The 20,595-nt window shown below is 40.9% G+C and overlaps 1 long non-coding RNA gene across 1 annotated transcript in view; it reads left to right on the top strand.

Annotated features, from left to right (window-relative positions):
• Positions 1–20,136, top strand: part of LOC140261070 (uncharacterized) — a 221,259-nt gene extending 201,123 nt beyond the window's left edge. Inside the window, exons 2-3 of the long non-coding RNA XR_011905664.1 lie at positions 18,717–18,803; positions 20,007–20,136. This is a non-coding gene — a long non-coding RNA (uncharacterized lncRNA). The remainder of the gene's footprint in view (positions 1–18,716; positions 18,804–20,006) is intronic.
• The last annotated feature ends 459 nt before the right edge of the window (positions 20,137–20,595 follow it).

The following is a 20,595-nucleotide window of genomic DNA, read 5'->3' as shown; positions in this document are numbered from 1 at the left end:
ACATATAAAGGACCCTTCTTTGCAGGTCAAGGGGAGGTTCAACTCATGTTCCCCAATGCTCCATTTAAGAGCAGTTTGTCATACATGAGAAATTCTTCTCCTTAGTGCTCTATATGAGAATAAACAGCACTGCACTATGAAGCAGATGAGATCCTTGCAATAATGCAGAGGTATTCTAACTGTGGATTATTTCCCTTAAAAGCATCCCCATAAATTACGTCTTCCTGTAGTGCTCCAAGGAAGCATCTCAAGGGCCAACTCTGGTGGAAGGGAACCAGGAAAGTTTTGTCTTTAACAAGGTGGTGACAGTGGCAGCAGGGGTACTGTAGGATGGATTGCAAGGGGGCAGACATAGGGTTCAGATATAGAGATAGAAAGGGTCATAGCTGCTAATATGGTGTTGGGTGAAGGAGAGAGCGTTGTTTCTCTGCTCAGTCCTATGGGGAGTGCAAGAAGGAGGTCAAATTCATGTCTGCTTAGCTTGGCCCCAAGGGGGATAAGTCAAAAGTTCATAGCGCAGAACAGTAAGAGAGTTCTTCAGAGGACGTACTTCCTTATGTACTCTTCAGCATCTAGTTCTGTCTTCTTTAATGTCGTTCATGTTTAAGATTATAAACCTCCTCATCATGAGCCTTTTAATGCATGATAGACTTTTCCACAAAATCAGTAATGGTGACTCATAAATACATGAAGCAGACAAAATTTTGTGGTGCCATCCATGCCTCATTGAGCATTAACACATTCCTTGTAAACACATATTCTTTATTTGCATAGGACAATAACAGTACCACGTGCCAGACTTACTATTAAATCCCAGTTCTGATATTTGTAATGTGATATAACAGAAGTTTTATCCTTGAGAAAAATTCCTCATTCTATTTTCTGTGCTAAACACCCCAAAAATACGACATTATTGATCTTTACCAGTTTTCCCTCATTGCCCGTCAAATTACCACACAGAAAGCACTTTTGTTGCAGACACATGAGTAGTAGTTGGGGGGTGAGTGATTTATAAGCTGACATGGGAATGACTGAGAATCACATCAATGATTTAAAATGTAGCTGTTGGAGGAGGAAAAAAAAAATCAGAAAAACCAGACCTCCTAAGTATGTCATCAAAATCTCCCCCAGACTACAAACACCTTGCACTTTAGCAGGTTGCACCAGGACTATGCTAGTGGGAGATAAAGAGGGCCAGTTTGGGACCAGACATCAGGGCCCCACAGGAATCACCTTATGTTGTATTTCATCTGGGAACAGCAAAAGCTTTGGGGGGAAAAAAAGAAAAAAGAAAAAAAGAAAAAAAAAAAAAGTGTTTAAGGAAGGGAACTAAGCTCTGAAACAAAATGTAAAAGCAGAGGAGGTGGGTCATGGTAGCAGGAGGAATCTATGCTTCACATGCTGGAACCATAAATAACAAACACATTAAAAAGGTCAACCACAACCGTTATTGTGATTTGCTGACAAATTTTAACCAGAAGCTGAGGACTGCAGAAAACCAGAAGAAAAACAATTCAGGCATGGCTAGCCCCATCCTGTCCTGCACTTTCCAGAACCTGTCCAGAACCTTTCCAGAACCCTCTTGGCATTCACAATTGGCTACGCTGCCTCTACAGACCCAGCTCTGACTGCTGCTTGGGTTGGCACAGCCCCCATGCCCTCCTGCCAAGCCTAGGCTTAGAGAAGTATGGGTCTGGGTATGGTTTTAATGGCCATACTTAGTGTCAGTGCCATATTTGCCATGGTTGAGCTTTGAGGACGCTTCAGGGAGACTGCTGGGCTTCAGGAAACTGCTCACCCATCAGCCACTTGGGAACACTTGACTGATAGCCAGAGTGGAGGTCATACCATGAGATGTCATAAGAATAAAAGAAACAAGTCAAGAATGTAAATTAATTGCAAGTCAACTGTTTTTATTTCATTCCCTTCTTTTAAGAATAACTGCATCACATATTCCAGAAACTTCTGTGTTTAGGTCAGTCAGGGGTCTAATAAATATACGTTCTCTTTCAATAGCATATGAATTAGAGGGACAAATCCACTAAAAACTTTAAATCTGGCACAATTTCCTAACCTGTTTGCATGAATACCTTATATAGCCTGGCTTAGACCACAATTTACTTGCAATCTGATTTCTAGACAGCCGGTCACTGCCTGGAATTGAAAGTGCAATATTATAAAACCTTGTCCCATACACATAAGGCACCAATCAATCCTAATACACCCCACTGTACCTGTGTACCTGTGCTACACATCACCATTTGACTGAGACAAAACTATAATGTACTGCTAGGCAAAGAGAGGTCCTTTTCTGTGCTTCTGTCAGGCTTCATTGAATAAAGCTACAACTACAGCTGAAAAGCTGGAATTCAAATAAAAATGACTACTATTACAAATCAAGCAAATAGGTATTTTCCCTCACAGTATTAGCAGGATTCCATTCAACAGAGCAATCCTGCATCAAAGATACAAAGAGAACACCTATTGATAAGCCACAGTGCCATTTTATTTGATGCTTTCTTACAAAATTGTGGGTTTCTAACTTCAGAAGTCTGATTAAGGGGTGTATGCATTCACAAAGTCTACATTTCATGTCTAGACAGCTTTGTGAACATCAGGTGAGATGTTTCTCTTTCATGTGCTTTTATGATTCCGTAAAAACGTCTGATTTTACTCTGTTAGTGCTTTCAGTCAAGATGCTAATTGATTTTCAGTGGTTATTCACTTCATTTTCTGATTGGATGTACAGACCAAAATAATAATATCTGTTCTACTCTGCGTGATTTACAGATAAAATTTTTATTGACCTCGTTTGTCAAACCCATTTTCCTCTGAATATGTCATGCTGATTTTACAACTGAATCACATTAGATGAATTTACATTCAGCATAGAAACCACAGCCTTTTAACCAAATTTCCTTGTTTAGGTGAACTCTTCACTACAAAGGATGACAGCACCCTATGTTGTATGCAATATTCATATTCCAATATGTAATTACTTGTGATACGAAATTGTTCAGTGATGTGCTAAATACGTAACATAGTGAGACTGCTAAAAAATCCAGTGTTATGGGATAAAATGTTCTCAGTTATATGATGTGATGGAGGATCTGGAGTGTCATGCTGCAGTTTGATATTCCATATAGGTGCAATGTCCTTTGTTACATGCTCCTGACTCCATGATGCAGCCATCTTTCTTTAATGTTGCTCATCAACCTGTGCCCACCTTCCCTTTCATTATGTACAAAAATGGCCACTTCTACTCTTCTCCAGAAATCTCACTTTTCTATATCCTCCCTCACTCCAGCCATAAATTTCTGTCTTCACGCTAACCACAACATCTCCAGCATGACATCTTCTTGGTAAAACAGCTGAAGATGCGTGTGTCTGATTTTCATAGAGGAAACCAAACCAGCAAAACCTACCACTGAGTTCTGATTTGGAACCAGGTGAGACTCCACTTGTCCTGATTTGGTTTCACTTCAAGTTCAATGAGCTCAATAAACACTGAAGCTCAGGGTCAGTCTTGATGCCTTAGTCAGCTCACAAGGGTTTTTAGCTTAGTTTCAGCAAAGCTTCTTGATTCTAAACCCGCTTCTACTTAGAAATACAGTTCTGTTCCATGGTTTGGGGGGTATTAAATTTATTTTCATGATTATGAAATTTCAGGTGCTAATGTATTAAAAGCCTTTTGTACCTTAGCCATGGTGATTTGAAATGGTATAAGTTTAAACAGATTATCATGCATCCTATTCTGGCAATCCCTTCAATTCATTGTTTAACTTATCTAACAATCAAATTGATTGCTATGGTGGAAAGTGAAGAGAAGCCAGAAGAAGAAGCTACAGCATCTAGTGGGAAAGTTCAGCAATGACCCAAAGAGAAACAAGGATCAAATCATAGAATCACAGAATCACAGGGGTCGGAAGGGACCTCCAGAGATCATCGAGTCCAACCTCCCTGCCAATGCAGGTTCCCTTCACCAGGTTGCACAGGTAGGCATCCAGGCGGGTCTTGAATATCTCCAGAGAAGGAGACTCCACAACTTCCCTGGGCAGCCGGTTCCAGTGCTCTGTCACCCTCACCGTAAAGAAGTTCTTGCACACATTTGTGCAGAACTTCCTATGCTCCAGTTTCCCCTTGTCCTGTCTCCACATACTTCTGAAAAGAGCCTGGCCTTGCCACTTTGCCCCCCGCAACTCAGATATTTATGGACCTGGATCAGGTCCCCTCTCACTCTTCTTTTCTCAGGGCTAAACAGACCCAGTTCACTTAGCCTTTCTTCACAGGGGAGATGCTCCAGGCCCTTCACCATCTTTTTGACCTTCTGCTGAACACTTACCAAGAGATCCCTGTCTTTTTTGTACTGGGGACCCAGTACTCCAGATGAGGCCTCACCAGGGCAGAGTAGAGGGGGAGGATCACCTCATTTGAGCTGCTGGTTATGCTCTTTTTAACACACCCCAGAATGCCATTGGCTTTTTTGGCCACAAGGGCACACTGCTGGCTCATGGCCAACCTGTCATCCACCAGGACACCCAGGTCCCTCTCAGCAGAGCTCTTCTCCAGCAGGTCATCCCCCAGCCTATACTGATGCATGCAATTATTCCTCCCTAGGTGCAAGACTGTACACTTGCTTTTGATAAACTTCATCTGGTTTCTTACTGCCCAGCTCTCCAACCTGTCCAGGTCTCGCTGAATGGCAGCACAGCCTTCAGGTGTGCCAGCCAATCCTCCCAACTTCATATCATCAGCAAACTTGCTGAGGGTGGCCACTATCCCCTCGTCAGGGTCACCAATGAAGATGCTGAACAAGACCAGACCCAGCACCAACCACTGGGGAACACCGCTAGTTACAGGTCTCTAACTAGACTCTGCACTGTCAGTCAACCTGTTCTCAACCCACTTCACTGTCCACTCATCTATCCCACACTCCCTCAGCTTTGTTATAAGGATGTCATGGGAGACGGTATCAAATGCCTTGCTGAAATCAAGGTAGACTACATCCACCATTCTCTCCATATCCACCCAGTCAGTGATAACATCATAGAAGGCTACCAGGTTGGTTGAGTGTGACCTCCCCTTGATGAATCCATGCTGACTACTCCTGATAACCTCCTCTTCTTCCAATTGTCTGGAGATGGCATCCAGCACAAGCTGTTCCATCACTTTTCCAGGAACAGAGGTGAGGCTGACTGGCCTGAAATTACCTGGATCTTCTTTGTTGCCCTTTTTGAAGACCGCAGTGACAGTGGCTATCCTCCAGTCTTCAGGCACCTCCTCTTCATCAAAGATAAAGATCCAGGAGCATCAGGCTAAGTTTATGGATGTGGTGTAGGTCCACACCTATTATGCAAATCTCAATTTCAGAATGCAGCCTACAAACCCCAATACAAACCCCAATAAGACACTTTGCAGCAGCATCACATCTGTTGTGGTTACTTTCTGAACAAAGAACATTTGGAAATCATTAGGATAAACCACATAATCAGTGAATGAAATTCAGGAAATCAATTGTACCCAGCTGTGCCCAATGTTAGGTACCAAACTTAAGGCCCTGTTAAAGTCAGTGACTGTTGTGCTGTTAACTTGAAGTGGGCTGGGATTTCATCTTGGTACTGCTGACAGTAATAGAGGAAGGATATAGAATAGATGAATATACTATTCATCTATAGAGGAAAATGGATGGAGGAACACCACTGCAGAAGGAGCTAAGCATAAGCAGAACTGCACCAAGTGATAATTCATACACCTGTGCTATACAGGTTCAGTCTCTTGACAGCAGGCGCACAAAAAGTATGGAATATAAAGCAAATTTTTGCTCTGTTTTTCTCATTGCACTTCAAAAGCACCTGAGTATAGAAAACATAAGCAATGATTTCCTAACTAAAGATCAGACCCCCCCGACTTCCATTAAAATAGGAAAGAATGAGAATTTCACTATTCCCCATTTTTACTCTATTGAGGCATACAGAAAGGATTACACTTTATAATACAGACCAGCAGTTGGTGCAGAATCACTTGTGTAAATGTGATGCTGGCTCTTATCCTTTTGTTCTTTCAGTGACTTACCAGGGGACCCATCCAAAAATGCTGAGATAAATACCATTATCTTTTACCCATCCGAATGCTGGAAGATATAATAAATGTTAACAGTTTTGTCCTGTTAGGACAAAATACTTTTAGCAATCATCACAGGCAGAGATAGAGAACACGAAACAACTCATGCTTCAAGTTCAGTGCTCCATGACCCCAAACCACGTTTTCTAGTAAATACAAATGGTCTCCAACTACTGGCACATACATCTCAGATTCATTCAGAAGTTCCTTATAGAAGAGATGTGGAAGAGAAGAGCTCAGTCTGGAAAAGAAACCCTGGAGAGCTCAGCACAATAGCAAAAGCAAAAAAAAAACTAACTGGTGTGAGGGCATCTCAGTTATGTATCCAAGGAGCACAGAATGTGCAAAAATGGAAAGAAAAAAAAAAAAAAAAAAGAGAGAGAGAGAAAGAGAAAATGTATTGTTCTAATAGGCGTGGTTTTCCTTTAAATATTAATGCCTCTTAAAAGCAGCATTTCATAAACTTTCCTCCAGTCGCAAGCACCGGATGCCAGAAATGCAGATGAGCAGCTGCCCTTCCCAGCCCTTATTTTGGATTTTACATAGTTGGGAGAATCTTTAGACCTTAGAGCATATTTATTCTTTGATTTCTTTGCTAAAACAGTCTGCAGCTTGAGTAAACATTGAGGATGGCATGCAGCCAAGTGGTTTGTCTACATAGGCAGCTTTTTGTTTCTCCAGTCTTCATTCACAGTTACAGCTGAGTAGTCACAAGCAGTGGATGCTCCCTGGAGAATGGCTTTCAACACGCAGAAACAAAGCCAAAACCTGTGAATTTTCCTTCTCCTGTACAGATTGGACCAGTTCAGTATTCTGTATATATCTCAGAGATGATCCAGGCAACTCACTCCCACAAGGTCCAGATCAGATCTCAGACCAGGTTATGCCAGTACAGATTTTTTAGCTTTAGCAAAGTTTGTGTTTTTTGGTTTTTTGTTTGTTTTTGTTTTTCTGATAATAGAATCATAGAATGCTTTGGGTTGGAAGGGATATTAAAGCCTATTTAGTTCCAACTACGTGCTGTGAGCAGGGCTGCCCCCTACCAGCTCCGGCTGCCCGGGGCCCCATCCAATCTGGCTTTGAGCACCTCCAGGGGTGGCAAATCCACAGCTTCTCTGGGCAGCCTGTGCCCAGAGAACAAGTTGAAACAAGTTGAATCAGACTGACCCAGAGCCAAAGTGACAGTCAAAAGCTACCATTTCTCTGACTTATTGTTTAAATAACTCTCATCAAAGTACTTTAAATTTGCCTTCATGTTAAACATGTTGATTCTTCCCTGTGTAGGACTCACAGAATATAGATGAATGGTTAATCTAATGGCTAGAACACTTAATGGAGGGTGATGAATCCTTGGTTCAGGGACCATCTCAGTCCGGTAAATACTTTGTTATGCCATTCCTCACCTGTTACATTAGTTTGAGCTCCCACTGAACCTAAACTTAATCTCACACTGCTTGTCTATGTGATATCACTTTGTCCCAACTTTGGAAAGAGCTGAGAGGACCCATACTGAAGTACACACAAGCACATAACCATTATTATATGAATAACCTCCGTGTGTGATATAACGGAGCATGAACAAACATAAGCAAGATAATCTCTGTTTCCCAAAATTTCTACTCTCAATTTTCGTAATTTAAACCATTTTGGTAAAATTGTATTATTTTTTTAATACATGAGAGGTCTGTACTACTGGAGGTTTCTATTATGCAGCATTCTGTAGCTCCCTGAGGTCCACAGGAGGGCTGAGTAATTACTCTTTCCAGTGGGATAAAGCTCCTGTTTTAGCATCATTGAGATTGCAAATGGAAATCAACTGCTGATCAAAAGCTAAATATTACCTTGCCTGAAACCTGAGTCAATAGATCTCTATATTTAGATAGAAAAACGAAATCTATTCGCAGTAGACCCATTAATTCTGTTTTAGTTGTAATGACAGATTACAGTCTGAAGCCAGGAGTGAAGAGACAGAGCCAGTGGTGAGGAGTTCATGGTATATAGCGGAGATTGGAAAACCTGTATTTACTACCTCTGCCTGAGTGACACATAGTCTGTGAATTGTGGAAATAGACATATTGGAACCTTCTATGACAAGATGAAGGAGGGAAGAGTAACAAAGATTGGTAACTTCAGGTTCTTCATCTGTCAGTTGGTATACATGCCTAAACATATCCCTCTTCTTGCACTTTCAGGAAACTAGACTCACTATTATTACACAAAAAATTTCCAGGCAACAGAGAATACAGGCAAGAGGATAAATGAATATGTTGATAAATTCATATATATATCAGACATACCACACATACATTGTTAACATAAAAACAAGATACTGATTCGTCTTTTGATCCAAATTATCTTAAAATAATAAGACATGAATTTTGAATGTTTTGCACAGAAAACATTGTATGATGTTATTCAGCTCATTGACTTCGTACACAGGCATAGGTGGCTGTTTTTTGAGATTGACACAGTAAACCTTAAGTATGGTATAATAAAATTACCAAAAGGATGATGTTGGGAAAAAAATCTTACAAATGGGGGAGAACAGTAAGGCAAACTTATCTCAGATATTACTTTTATAGTACATTTTCAGCTGATGTAAACTAACTGAAAATATCAGCATTATAGTGACTCTGCTTTCCGAAGGACTTTGTTTCTTTGAGTCTCAAAACAAAAGTCTACACCAGCAACATCTTCCTGCTGCCCTGAGTAACGTTAAAACCACAACTGATCTCAGAACCATACAGAAGAAAATGGTTGTGTCACATCTCAAATCTGGAATTTGTCTCCATGAGATATACATAGTGGAGGGATAACACTCTACATTTTACAGTGTAGCTGAGCTACAAATAAGGAAATATCCAGCGTTTACCATAGATCATAAGCTTCCAAAGTTTAAGAAAACTTTATAGTAATAATTTTTACTGATTTTGCTCTGGGGAGTTGGGTTTTGGTCAACCTGCTGTTTTCTCAGTTGGTATATCTGCAGTGTATTTAAAGTAGGTCTTGGGGTCAGATTTCCCTTGTTTTCACAGTCAGAGGAAAAATTCCTGAGTTGACATGGGAAAACTCAGGCTATATTTTCCTTCTGGCCTCAGATAAGGAGCCACTTGGAGTGGTGTACTGGGTTTATGCGCCAGTGTCTTGGTAGCAGAGTATGCTACAGTTCCAGTGAGTTGCAAAGGGACCATACAGATAATATCCCAGTGCACAGCCATGGAGGAGCCCATGAGGCAGCAGTGGATGAGGCCTGAAGGAGGCACAGCCCATGGATACCCCCACAGGAGCAGCCCCGGGCTGGAGCAGAAGCCTGTGGAGTGCAGCTCGTGGTGGGGCAGGAGGGCTGGGAGACTGACTGTATAGGGGGACCCATGTGGAGCAGAGCCTGAAGGGTGGGTCCCATGGTATGTAGCCATGTTGGAGCAGTGCTTGGAGAGCTGCAGCTTGTGGGAAGCCCACACAGGATCAGTTTGGGAAAGACTGCATGCCATGAGAGGAACCCACGTGGAGCAGGGACAGGGAATGACAATGGAGGAGCAGCAGAGATTAAGTGTTATGGAGTGACCTCATCCTCCCTTCCTCATTCTCTTGCTCCACTCAGGGACAGGAGGTAGAGGAGAGTGGATAGAAAAGAAGGTATTTTTAGTTTGCTTTTAGTCCTCACTGCTCTAGTCTGTTATCATTAGGCAATAAATTATATTAATCTCCTGTGCTGACTGTTTTACACATAACAGTAATTGGTGGCTGACCTCCCAGTCTTTATCTCAACCCTTGAGCTCTTTTCCATCATATTTGCACCCTTTAGGAGAGGGAATATGAGAGCAGTTATGGCAGGGTTTAGCTGCAAATCAGGGTGAAACTACAGCTGGCAATGGGATGACCAGAGCATATTTCACCAGGCAGCCACATGCTGGATAGCAAGATCCCATCCTGATGGATTTCTTTCCAGAAAGACACTTACATTCCCTGCCACAAAGACACCAGGAGTGGCAGAGAATGTCGGAATACCTGCTTCAGGCAATAGGATAGGTTTTGGCTCACCATCTGGCTGTGGCACTAAGGGAAATGCTGGGTTATGAGATTCATCTAGAGGTCAACTTTGGTTCAAGGCCTACTGTTCAGGCCTTAGTACTTCAGTGCTATTGTTAAAAAGACACAATTTTAATAAATCTGCTGACCAGATTTATATAAAGGAAGGAATAAAGCTGAACCAAGCTTTATTCCTTCTGATAAAAGCTGACATTCTTTCCTTCTGCACCAAACTCACCAAAGTGAGAAAGAACTGAAACGAGCATAGATGATAGAATACTGCAAAGATAGGTTTTGCCTGCTTCCTCTACTGGTCTGCTGCATGCCTGTGAAACAAATCTCACTGTCTCTTCATTCCTTAGCCTTCTGAGTAGCCTAATTTGTAAAGAGCTTGAAAAAACATTGATAAAATATCTACATTTTATCTTTATTGTGACAGTTCAACAAAGACAATCATGTTGGGCAAATATTAAAAATGGAAACATTTGCCCTCTCCCCCACACTTAAAAAAAACACCATACATCAGTGTTGATATGCAAATAATAATTTAAAAAACGAGTACAAACTGTCTTGCAAATCGCAGGCTGAGAGTGTAATTTAGGCAGCTGGGAAACCCAAGAAAAACACATTTTCCTTGATAACTAATGAAACAAAACCACTGATCAGTCATGTGCTGTTCATAGTACTGCTTCTCATAGCAAGAACATATTTTGAACTGTGAGTCATGATGGATTATCCATACTTTGTGTTATAATATACAGAAAAAATAAAACATCTGAATAAACAGAATGGTACAAGATGCTATTACACATCTTAGTTCACTAAACTAAAGAAAGTACTCTCATTCTCCACTGTGTCATTTCTGATTCTGATTTCTGTCTCCCACAAAGGTGAGAGAAAAATCACTTCTAGGTGGATCTTAGGCAGTGCACCTGGCCAAGCCAGAGCCAGTTGGTCAGGGGTGTTGCAAGAGCAAGACCTGACCTGCCTACATAACCAGGCTGGGCTTCCTATGAGTGGTGCAGGGTCCCCAGTAGCCATGAGCTCCCCATCATCTACAGGCCTGAGAGCTGGGATGGTAGGTCCTAATAGTGGGGTAAAAGGCATGAAGCAGACATAGGGCTCTTCCCATTTCTCTCTATCTCTGCAGAAATCACTGCCTCTCCTCCAGATTGTATCCTAAATCTCTTGACCATCCCCACCTCCCCACTGCACATATTTACCCATGTCTCTAAGCAGCCACCTTATCTCACCGTCTAAATCTTCCAAGGCTGTACATGCTCTTCCTACTCCCATCTTTGTGCTGCTTTCAGCTGGAAGCATTGATTAGAGTTAGATGTATCAATAAGGGTGGGGCCAATCACGGTTTGTCAATTCATTTGGGCCCTACCAGTGGTTTCAATAAGCATATTAAAGCTCTGGTGCTCATGTGAGTTTGTTGTTTCTGGAGGAGTGTCCAACAGCTGAGCTGGTTGCAGTTCCACAGGTCTGTTTGCCTTGGGAAACTCACCCTATCCCCTTCCATCCTCCTCTCCATGCCCTGAGCTCCAGAAAGGACGGGTGCAGAACAAGAGGGAGCAGGCTGGGACTGCTTCCTTCAGGGGTTCTCCTGATCTCAGCAGCAAATGTGTTTGTGAACTGAGGTGCTCAGATATCTTTGTGCAACACTACTGAGTATTTCTAATCAAGGACTTATCTCTGGTGTTGTTTTTTTCCTTTTCCCCTTTGGAAATGTCAGATCATTGAGTGCTGGACTGTTCTCAATATTTTGAAGGCATGAGTTTTTAATTATTAATATGTGTCAGTTTGATCTTATCTTTTATTGGACTTACAGCTTCTTTCTGGAGATGAAAATAGCTGTTCCTAAAAGATCCATATTAAAGGAACCTAAAAATCTGAAATAAAAATTTCCAAAAGGTCCAGGTTTTTTTGTTGGTGGTTTTGTTTATTTGTTTGTTTGTTTTAATTTATTTTAAGTTAAGTTGTTTGTCTTTCTTCCTCTTCCCTTTTCATCTTAATTGAAGCTAGCAAAGGCCTCACAGGTTCTCTTTCGGACTGAAAAGTTGATTACTCTCCATCTGTGGCTCTGAAGCAGTGTTAGCATTAGCTAATGTCTCTCTATTCTGCTGACCCACTCTGCTGCAGTGTGCTGGAAGCAATCCCCTGCAGAAGCAGTGGAAGGACTGGGATCTACAGTTTGGATGCACAGATCTCCTGCAAAATTGCCTTCAACCTTCATCACTTCTCAGGGAATACAAATATTCTGGGAGCTGAATTCCCAGACAAATTTTTCTACAGGCTAGGAGAAATACAAGTAAAAGGAAAGTCCATGAGTGAGAAATTAAATAAATGTATTTATCCCTTATTTTAAAAAGACTGAGTGCTTCAGGGAAGTGTTGGTCTCTAGTGGGTAATTCCCAACTGTGACAGGTTTTCTTCACAGTTGAGTAGTTAGCAATAGATTATCTACTGCTGTAATAACATTACTGTGAAGCACAATCCCTGATTCTGGCTTGGAGTTCATCCTTGTATCCTTGAAAATCCTTGCTTAGTTATTATTTCACTCTCCATATCTGTTAAGCATGAATGAGATCCACCTCCCTAAAGAAGGGTCTTCTGCCAAGATGTTGGCTGTCAATAATGGATAGAGTCTTTTTGGTATATTCAAGGCTGTTAGGTAAATCAGTGGGATTTTTTAAACTGTATTTGACAGTCCTACTGCTTAGAAGTATGCAGATGGAAATTCATTGGAAAAATAAATAGATAATATGACAGACTAGATTAGGTAAGAGATACTTTTGTTATCTCTGTCATAAATAATCTTACAGTTCCTTATCCACGCATCACCCCTGACAACAAGAATCTTACCACACACCATAAGAAATAATTTCCTTCAAGATGATGGAGTGAGAGAAAATGCCCCTCTTTGTAGCAGCTGAAGATGAGTTATTGAACAAAAAAGATGTGCCTGAAAGCTTGTCAGAAGCACAAATATACACAATGGAACAAAGTTTAACACATTATTATAGTAAGGAGAGAATGGCTATAAATACAAGGTAATCAGGTTTTTCACTTTTATGACTCTACACTTCTATCTATTCCTTGGACACAGGGCTGCATTATTTAAAGACAAATAGTAGACAATATCATAAAACTCCAAGTGATTTTCAATTGCCTCATATTCCCTGACTGATATTAAAAGGAGAAAGAAAAAAACCAACACACAGCAAAACAAGCAAACTGAAAAGAATGTTGCTGAACATGAAATGAGATCTTAGGATGATCCTCATTGTTATTACTGGAACACCATCATAAATATTTATTTTAATAGGAAATATATGTATGATAAACTAGGCTTTTGTTAGAGAGTGCTAATAAATACCAACAGCCTAAGTTGTGCATACGTGTGAGTGGATGTCTTTCCCAGTCAGACTCAAAACCACTCTGGAATACTATACAGAAGGAAACTATGAAATACTTCTGGACAAACAGCTTTCATGGTTTGTCCACTGAATATCAGCATCTGTCAGCTCCTGATGTGCTGCATTTGTGACTAAAGAAGAGAATCAAGGATCCAGAGACATTTTGAACCATGAGGAAGCTGACATTAACCAACAGGAAGTGAATTTTCAAATAAGAGCAAACACCTGTACTGTTTTTTAACATCTTATTTGGAAACTAAGGTAAATCTTTACTTGCCTATTCCCACAGTCATCAAAGTAAGTAAAAACTTATGCTATGGTCAGAAATCTCCTCTAGTGTTCCTTGCCAGTTTTCTCTGGAGGGAAAACTCTCTTCGTGCCCATGTGGGGAAGAGCTTCACCTGGGACAAGACACGTTCAGGCACTCAGCAGAAAGTAATCTTAAATCATTTGAAATGTGAAAAGTCTGGACTGGCTTGTGCCAGAAGGCAGCGTGTCCCAGAGGGGTGCAAAATGGACCAAGTCATAGCAGAGAACAGGCTGACTGAAGGTGGCTCAAGGAGCTTTGTGATGTGGCCCTACTCTGCCAGGTTTCTGGAAATATGAAAGGCATTTCATATTTCAACGTTGTTCAATATTCTATATTTTTCAATATTGAGGACAGTAATGGTGGTAGATTGGATTAGATGACCTTCATGATTCTATAATTCAACATATCTCAATAGTGTTATGGACTTCAAGACTGCATTCATATTTAGTGTAACAGTATACAACCACAGTTTGCACTGATATAGAAGGAAACGTGAGCAACTTCCCAACAAGAACAGTACAGAAACATAGCTCTGAATAACATTCCGTGAGCTGACCTTGGAGTTACTTCATGTGTCTGCATTAAGGATGTTCCACCCGTTCTCTGCAACATTCCTGCATTGGATAGTACAATGCACGCACCCTACTTTCCTTCTGTAGACCCTGCCTTTTTCAATAGAAGTATTCACTGCGAGTAGCTTCATTTTGAAGCAAATGCACATCTGATATGAGGATAAAGCCTAAAGACCAGAGAAGTATAGATTTATTTCCTCAGGGACTCTCACTCATTCCTTATGGTACTGAACATTTCTCATAAAGTAGGATACCCTTCTTCTGAAAAGAGGGTGGTTTTGCCTTTGAAATGCACCAACTGCTGTTGTATGTACATCAGGCATTTCCAGACCATTTTCCTTCAGGTATCAGGAGACGCAGAAGCCCAACCCACCTCCCTCCTTCTCTCTCTTTCCTTCTTTCTTCTGCCACTTCAGTGGCACAAATAGTGCAATGAGCTGCATAATCTTTGCATTCTGTACATCAGTCTTCACCAGTCTTAAGGCTACCATGGGCTGTTTCTTCCAAGGACCAAATATTGAAAATATTGAATAGTGTGTAGTAGTGATAGGAAGCTTCTAAAAGCTACCCCATAATGAAGTGCAAGTTTGTCTTGGCAAACAGAGGACTGCTTCATTGCTTATGACAAAGTATTCCCTAAAGTTGGATATATAATAGGTTCCCAAATCCTCCTTCTGCTTCAATTTCTTAGTATATTCTCTGCAGTCTATAATATTGAAGCAGTTATGATACAAAGAAAGATTCTTGTTTTGCTCTTTCTTCAGTGGGGGGTGTCAGAGCATACTGAGTGACTCAGCTAACGTAACTTTGAAAACATACTGCCACAGCAAAACACTCAGAGATACAGGCTTTTCTTCATTTCCTTCCCACCCCACCCACTTTCTCATTGTTTGCATTGCATTGTTTTCATCTCTGGCAGATGAGCTGAAAATCAAAATCTGAGTGCTGGAGGGAATGTATCGTACATCTGTTTCCAAGTTCAGAAATTATTGAGATCATATTGTTTGTGGATCTACAAAGACATTCCCTTGTTCAAACAAAGACCAATGCCAGTTCTGTCTTGTTCCTGCTGCACATCGTTACATTATTGCTGCTCTATATTTCCCTTATTACTTTTTAAAATCATTACATTTCATCTTGATCATCAGATTGGTACGATACAAAACATCACATAGCTGCTTAATTATGCATGTGAGTATTCAGTTTATCAAAGCGATACCTTTCATGTGCTACTCTTGTAAGGCAGCAACTCCTCTGTAGTTGTCTTGTGATACACATCCCGACATGATTTTATAGCTACCTACACCTGAGTGTCACAACATTCACGACAGCATGTGAGAGCATGCTGCAATGTGATGAAAGCCTTGAAAAACTAGGAAAAATGCTGCTGTTATGCCATGTCGATATTGTTTACTCTGAAATGCCTAGCAGCCACACTTTTCTGGCAAAGAACAGGACTTATCTCAAAACCATACTTGCTGTAGAGAACGGAACTGCCCCTTCATGCACTTGCAACACTTACACAACCACTACTGTTTGTTTGCAGTTTTGTCGCCTTCAGTATTACACCTATTCAGAGGCACTAGGATAGGGGGAAAAATCTCACCCTTCCTAAGCTCAAGAGTAATTAAGCTTCTCATGCACACAACAGGCTCAGCCCAGACCAAAGTGATCTGGCCTCCATACTAAAAATCACTATTGGTGATACTTCTGGAGGTTTCAGTGAACAGCTAGTAATAAATGCTCCCTTTATGCCCAAAAATATGTTTATGGGTATTGCAGGACAGTGCACAGGTACTAACGCTGCCAGAGTCTGTTCTCTAAGTGCTCTGGCATCTTTCTTTATAAAGAGAAATGACTTGATCTTTCATCTTTATCTGATCAAAAGATATAGCAAGAAACACCTACTTGATTTCAGTGATATATGCTTTGTAAATGGGAGGATTACTTGTCAGCTCTCACTGTCTCCCTTGATTTCTGTATTAGATAAGTCTGTTCTCTCAGACAAGGAATGTTATGCTTCTTAAACCATGCTTCTGCAATGAAGACCTAAATGATTTGTCTCTTTGCATCATTAGCTCGTCCTTGCTGTTGAGAAAGGACACTACTGCTTATGAGTCAAACATCCACTTCAGCTGATGAAGAATGCCAAAGAGGTTAGCGTAGCTTCTTCTCCCTTTTGCCCACACTTCATATTGGATCTCCTTGCAGATTAAAAATTATGTACAATACTTAAATTATTGCAGAACTGTTCTGTGCACGCTAGCCCGTGGTTAATAAGATGTTATACTGCAAGCAGCAAATATGCAGAACAAAGAGCAGGAATATGGAAACGATAGGCAGGATAGTGACGTAGTGATGAGTAAAACAGCAGTAGAGAAGGCTGTGGGCCAAATTGGACCAATTTGGGAACTATGGGGAGGTAAGTCCTACCGCAGTCATGATGAATACGTCATTTTCCAACAGGCCATACAGTATCTAAAGAACTAGTTATGGACAGTTCCCAAAGTAATGATAAGTATGTTCTAGTGAAATATAGTGTAAAATAATCAGTTTTTCCATGTATGGTGACAGGTAGCGCAATAACATATAGGAGACTCCAGATATTAGTATGTTCCAATGTTTGGCTGGTCTTAGCTGCAACCATCCCTTTCTTCTCAAAGACAGGATCCTTCTTACCCTGACATGTTATATGGGGGTTCTTAAAAATGCCTTACTAGTATATCTTACCCAGGGTTCCTTACTTACTAATAGGTGCAGCTATTTATTCCTTTCAAGAACTGGTCAGAATAGCTGCGTATTTGCCAGATTTTTCTTCAGTAGGGATGTTATTTTTAATAGCTTAAACTGCATTCAGTTGCATCAATACAAAAATATCAGGTTCCCAATATATATAGTTTCCCACTTTTAACATTCAGCTGAATCAGCTTGTAGCTATTTATGGGTTTTAATTGTTTTAATTACAGCTTTGGTGTCTTTAGTTTTAGGAAATTAGCATATTAGATGGATTATCTCCCTTTTCCTTGGCCTTTGTATGCAGCTCTTTCCTGTTAAATACAGAAAATCATAATTCAGTACTAACCTTATTACTTAGACATGAAAGCAGATTGGAAGCATGATTACTGCTTCCTTTCATTACTATAAACAAAAAAATTTGTCCAGTTGTTAGAACAGATTTATCGTGAATGATAATGGACTAATTGTTCACACAACCCTACCAATTAACAACATTACAGCAGGAATTAATTTGCCTTCTGACATTCAGGACACATGTTGCACTAACCAAGGGTATATGTGGGTACCCATTAATGTAACCTGACAATCATATCTGTGATTAGCTCAAAGTCTTTCACTGAAAATCCACTAGAACTGATAATCACTCCTATAGAAAACAATCATTAAAAGCATACTCTGGGCAGTTCCTTCCCTCAGTATTTTTAACATTAGCTGCAGTGTCATTTTATATCATAAAACATCCATAACCCTATAGTGTTGCCTTTCACAAATACTTCTATTCATTACAAACAGATTGTGTGAAGCATTTCTACAAGACTGCATCCTTTAAAGCCCTGATCCTGCAAATGCTTGTCTTTGATGACACTTGAATGTGGCTATTACTCACGTGCCTAAGGTTAAGCATATTCATGTCCACTGGATCATGTCTTAGGTCCTAAGCATTCTGAAACAGGAACATTGCTTAGAGATGAGTGTACCTCTGGGAATAAATTTTCATTGACGTGTTTCCATGCACAGTGAATAAAGAGTCAATGATGCATGCATTCCTTTTTCTTTTAATGAAAATAAATCCATCCTATGTCCTCTGTGAGACTGGTTTATCATCAGTACATCATAACCAAATGAGTCACAAGTCACTTAAGGCCAGTTCTGCCTCCTCGGACCTCATCCCCATGTCTCATGCTGGTTTCTACTCATGAAAACACAGCAATTAGCGGTATCTCATCAGGATTTACACAGAGGAGGACAATTTCGTACCTGTTTTCTATATTTCAAGTCTGCCAGTCAGGTAAATTTCATCCTACATTTATAGGGCCATACTGGGATGGAGCTCAAATGGACAGATTTGGGTTTGACTACTACAGCAGCAGATGGCCCAGTGAATACAGGACTTTAATGTTTTTTACAGCCTTGATCCTTTCGTCACAAGTATTCATTAAATATCATTGCAGAAGAGTGTACTTAGAGTTCATTACTGCTACTTCAGCAAAACAGGAGAATAATTGCAGTTTATGTTTCTTCACACAGGCATACACTGTTTGAGGGAGACAATAGATTGGAAGAGGATTGAGATCACATCATGTGAGCAGCAGAGGAAGAAAGATACAAATACAGGTAAGCACAATGCCTTTATTTGTATGAGAGTGAGTTGTATCTGTCCTAATGCATTTTCATGAAATCATATGGAAGGGAATCAAGAACAAAGTTTTACAACAAGGTTCCTTATTGAAGAGAGAGAAACACACCCCAGACTCAGCAGAATGGCACTACACACGTGAATGCAGACTTGCTCTCTTGCCTTGCCAATTTCATTGCAAATGTTGTCTCTGTATCTGCCTCACAACTGTAGGGCAGAACCAGCAGCTTCAAAGCCCAACCTTGCCAAATTCTGCACTCAGACAGAAAAAAATAGACATCTCAGTAATATCCCTTTGTACTCCCAGGGAACAGCTAATTCAGACCTAGGCTTGGTAACATGCCAGTCAAACCAACACAACCACAAAAAGGATGCCTTGCTTTCAGGGGCATCCTCCTTCAAGTCCCTGAACTCCTATTGGCTGCTGCTCTCTCCATTCACAGCATGTCTGCTTCATCCCGCACCCCAGCGAGCCACCAGCCACAGCATTGCCCACACCCCTCCATCAGTGATGGGAGGTGGGGATATCCATGGCAACCAGCCTCCAGCGCTGGGCTAAGAGCCCTCTGCTTCCTCCTGCCTCCACACTGTAAATTGGCAGCATTTCCCAGCTGCCTTAGAAGGGGATGTGAGCCTCTGTCTCTCTTTGTTCCTCATTTCCAGAGGATGCCCTTGCACTGCTCATATATTACAAATAAAATACAGATGCTTTCCACCAGCGGTCCTCCTGTACCTTTCCCAAATTAGTGCTTAGTAGGTGAACCATACAAATCACTGACAAACATACAAGCTCCAGCCATGCCAAGCCTTCATAAACCAGGCAGCCACATCATGAATGGATTTTTTTACTATGAGTAAACCATGGGATGAAATATCTGTATTCACTACAAAGCCATTGGTTATGCCACAGGTACCTAGGCAAGTAACAAGTCACTTTGCTCATTGGTGGGGCTGGATGATGAGCACAAATGAATGTGAGCTTTCACACTGATTTCAGTTAATTTAGGATATCAGCAGCCCTGGACCAAGCAGGGCTGCCAAAGATTCTTGAACTCTGTTCAGGGAGTGTTTCCATTCTTGCATGTGAGCTAATATTTTTTTGATATCTAGCTAAATATAACTTGCTGGATTTGTATTCCTTGAATGAAACACTTCTTTTTTCATTCCCTAATTCTTGCCAGATCCTTGGAAGAAAGCAAGCCAGCAGTCTGACAGGAGCATAACACCAAGACTGCAGCACATCCAGGGGCTGATGATAAACCTCTGACTGCACCCAGGGTGCCTCTGACTGCTGTACTACCCTAAAAGGAGGCTGGAAACCAAGTATCTTACCTCATTTTTGTCCAGGGAGGGACCACTGTCAAATGCCTCTGGGTGTACATTCCCAGGAATCTGCCTTTCCTTTGGCCAGCTCACACAAAAAACTACACAGTGCTGCTTTCTTGTAAAGGCCTTGTAGTATTAGTCACTGGATACGTATGCTATTAGAATACCTATGATACAATACATCTGTAGTAAATCTAAGTTTTGATTTAAGAAACCTCACATTTGTAACTATTTTAAATAGTAGGGTGTGGTAGGTTGGTTTGCTTTTTTTTCTTCACCAAATACACAAAAAAATCAAAACATTTGCAATCTGAAGAACCTCTGCTTAAATCTAAATCCCAAATCCCTTTAAGTTACTGTGAGGTGTGGGTCAGGGAGGTGCTGCAGGTGACTGATGTAATGGGCTGAGATGGCATCAACATCTTCTTCAGCTGTGTTGTGAAA

This window comes from Excalfactoria chinensis, chromosome 1, assembly GCF_039878825.1.
Source record: "Excalfactoria chinensis isolate bCotChi1 chromosome 1, bCotChi1.hap2, whole genome shotgun sequence".
Lineage (NCBI taxonomy): Eukaryota > Metazoa > Chordata > Aves > Galliformes > Phasianidae > Excalfactoria > Excalfactoria chinensis.
The sequence above is the reverse complement of the archived record's forward strand: the minus strand, read 5'-3'. Positions and strand labels throughout refer to the sequence as shown.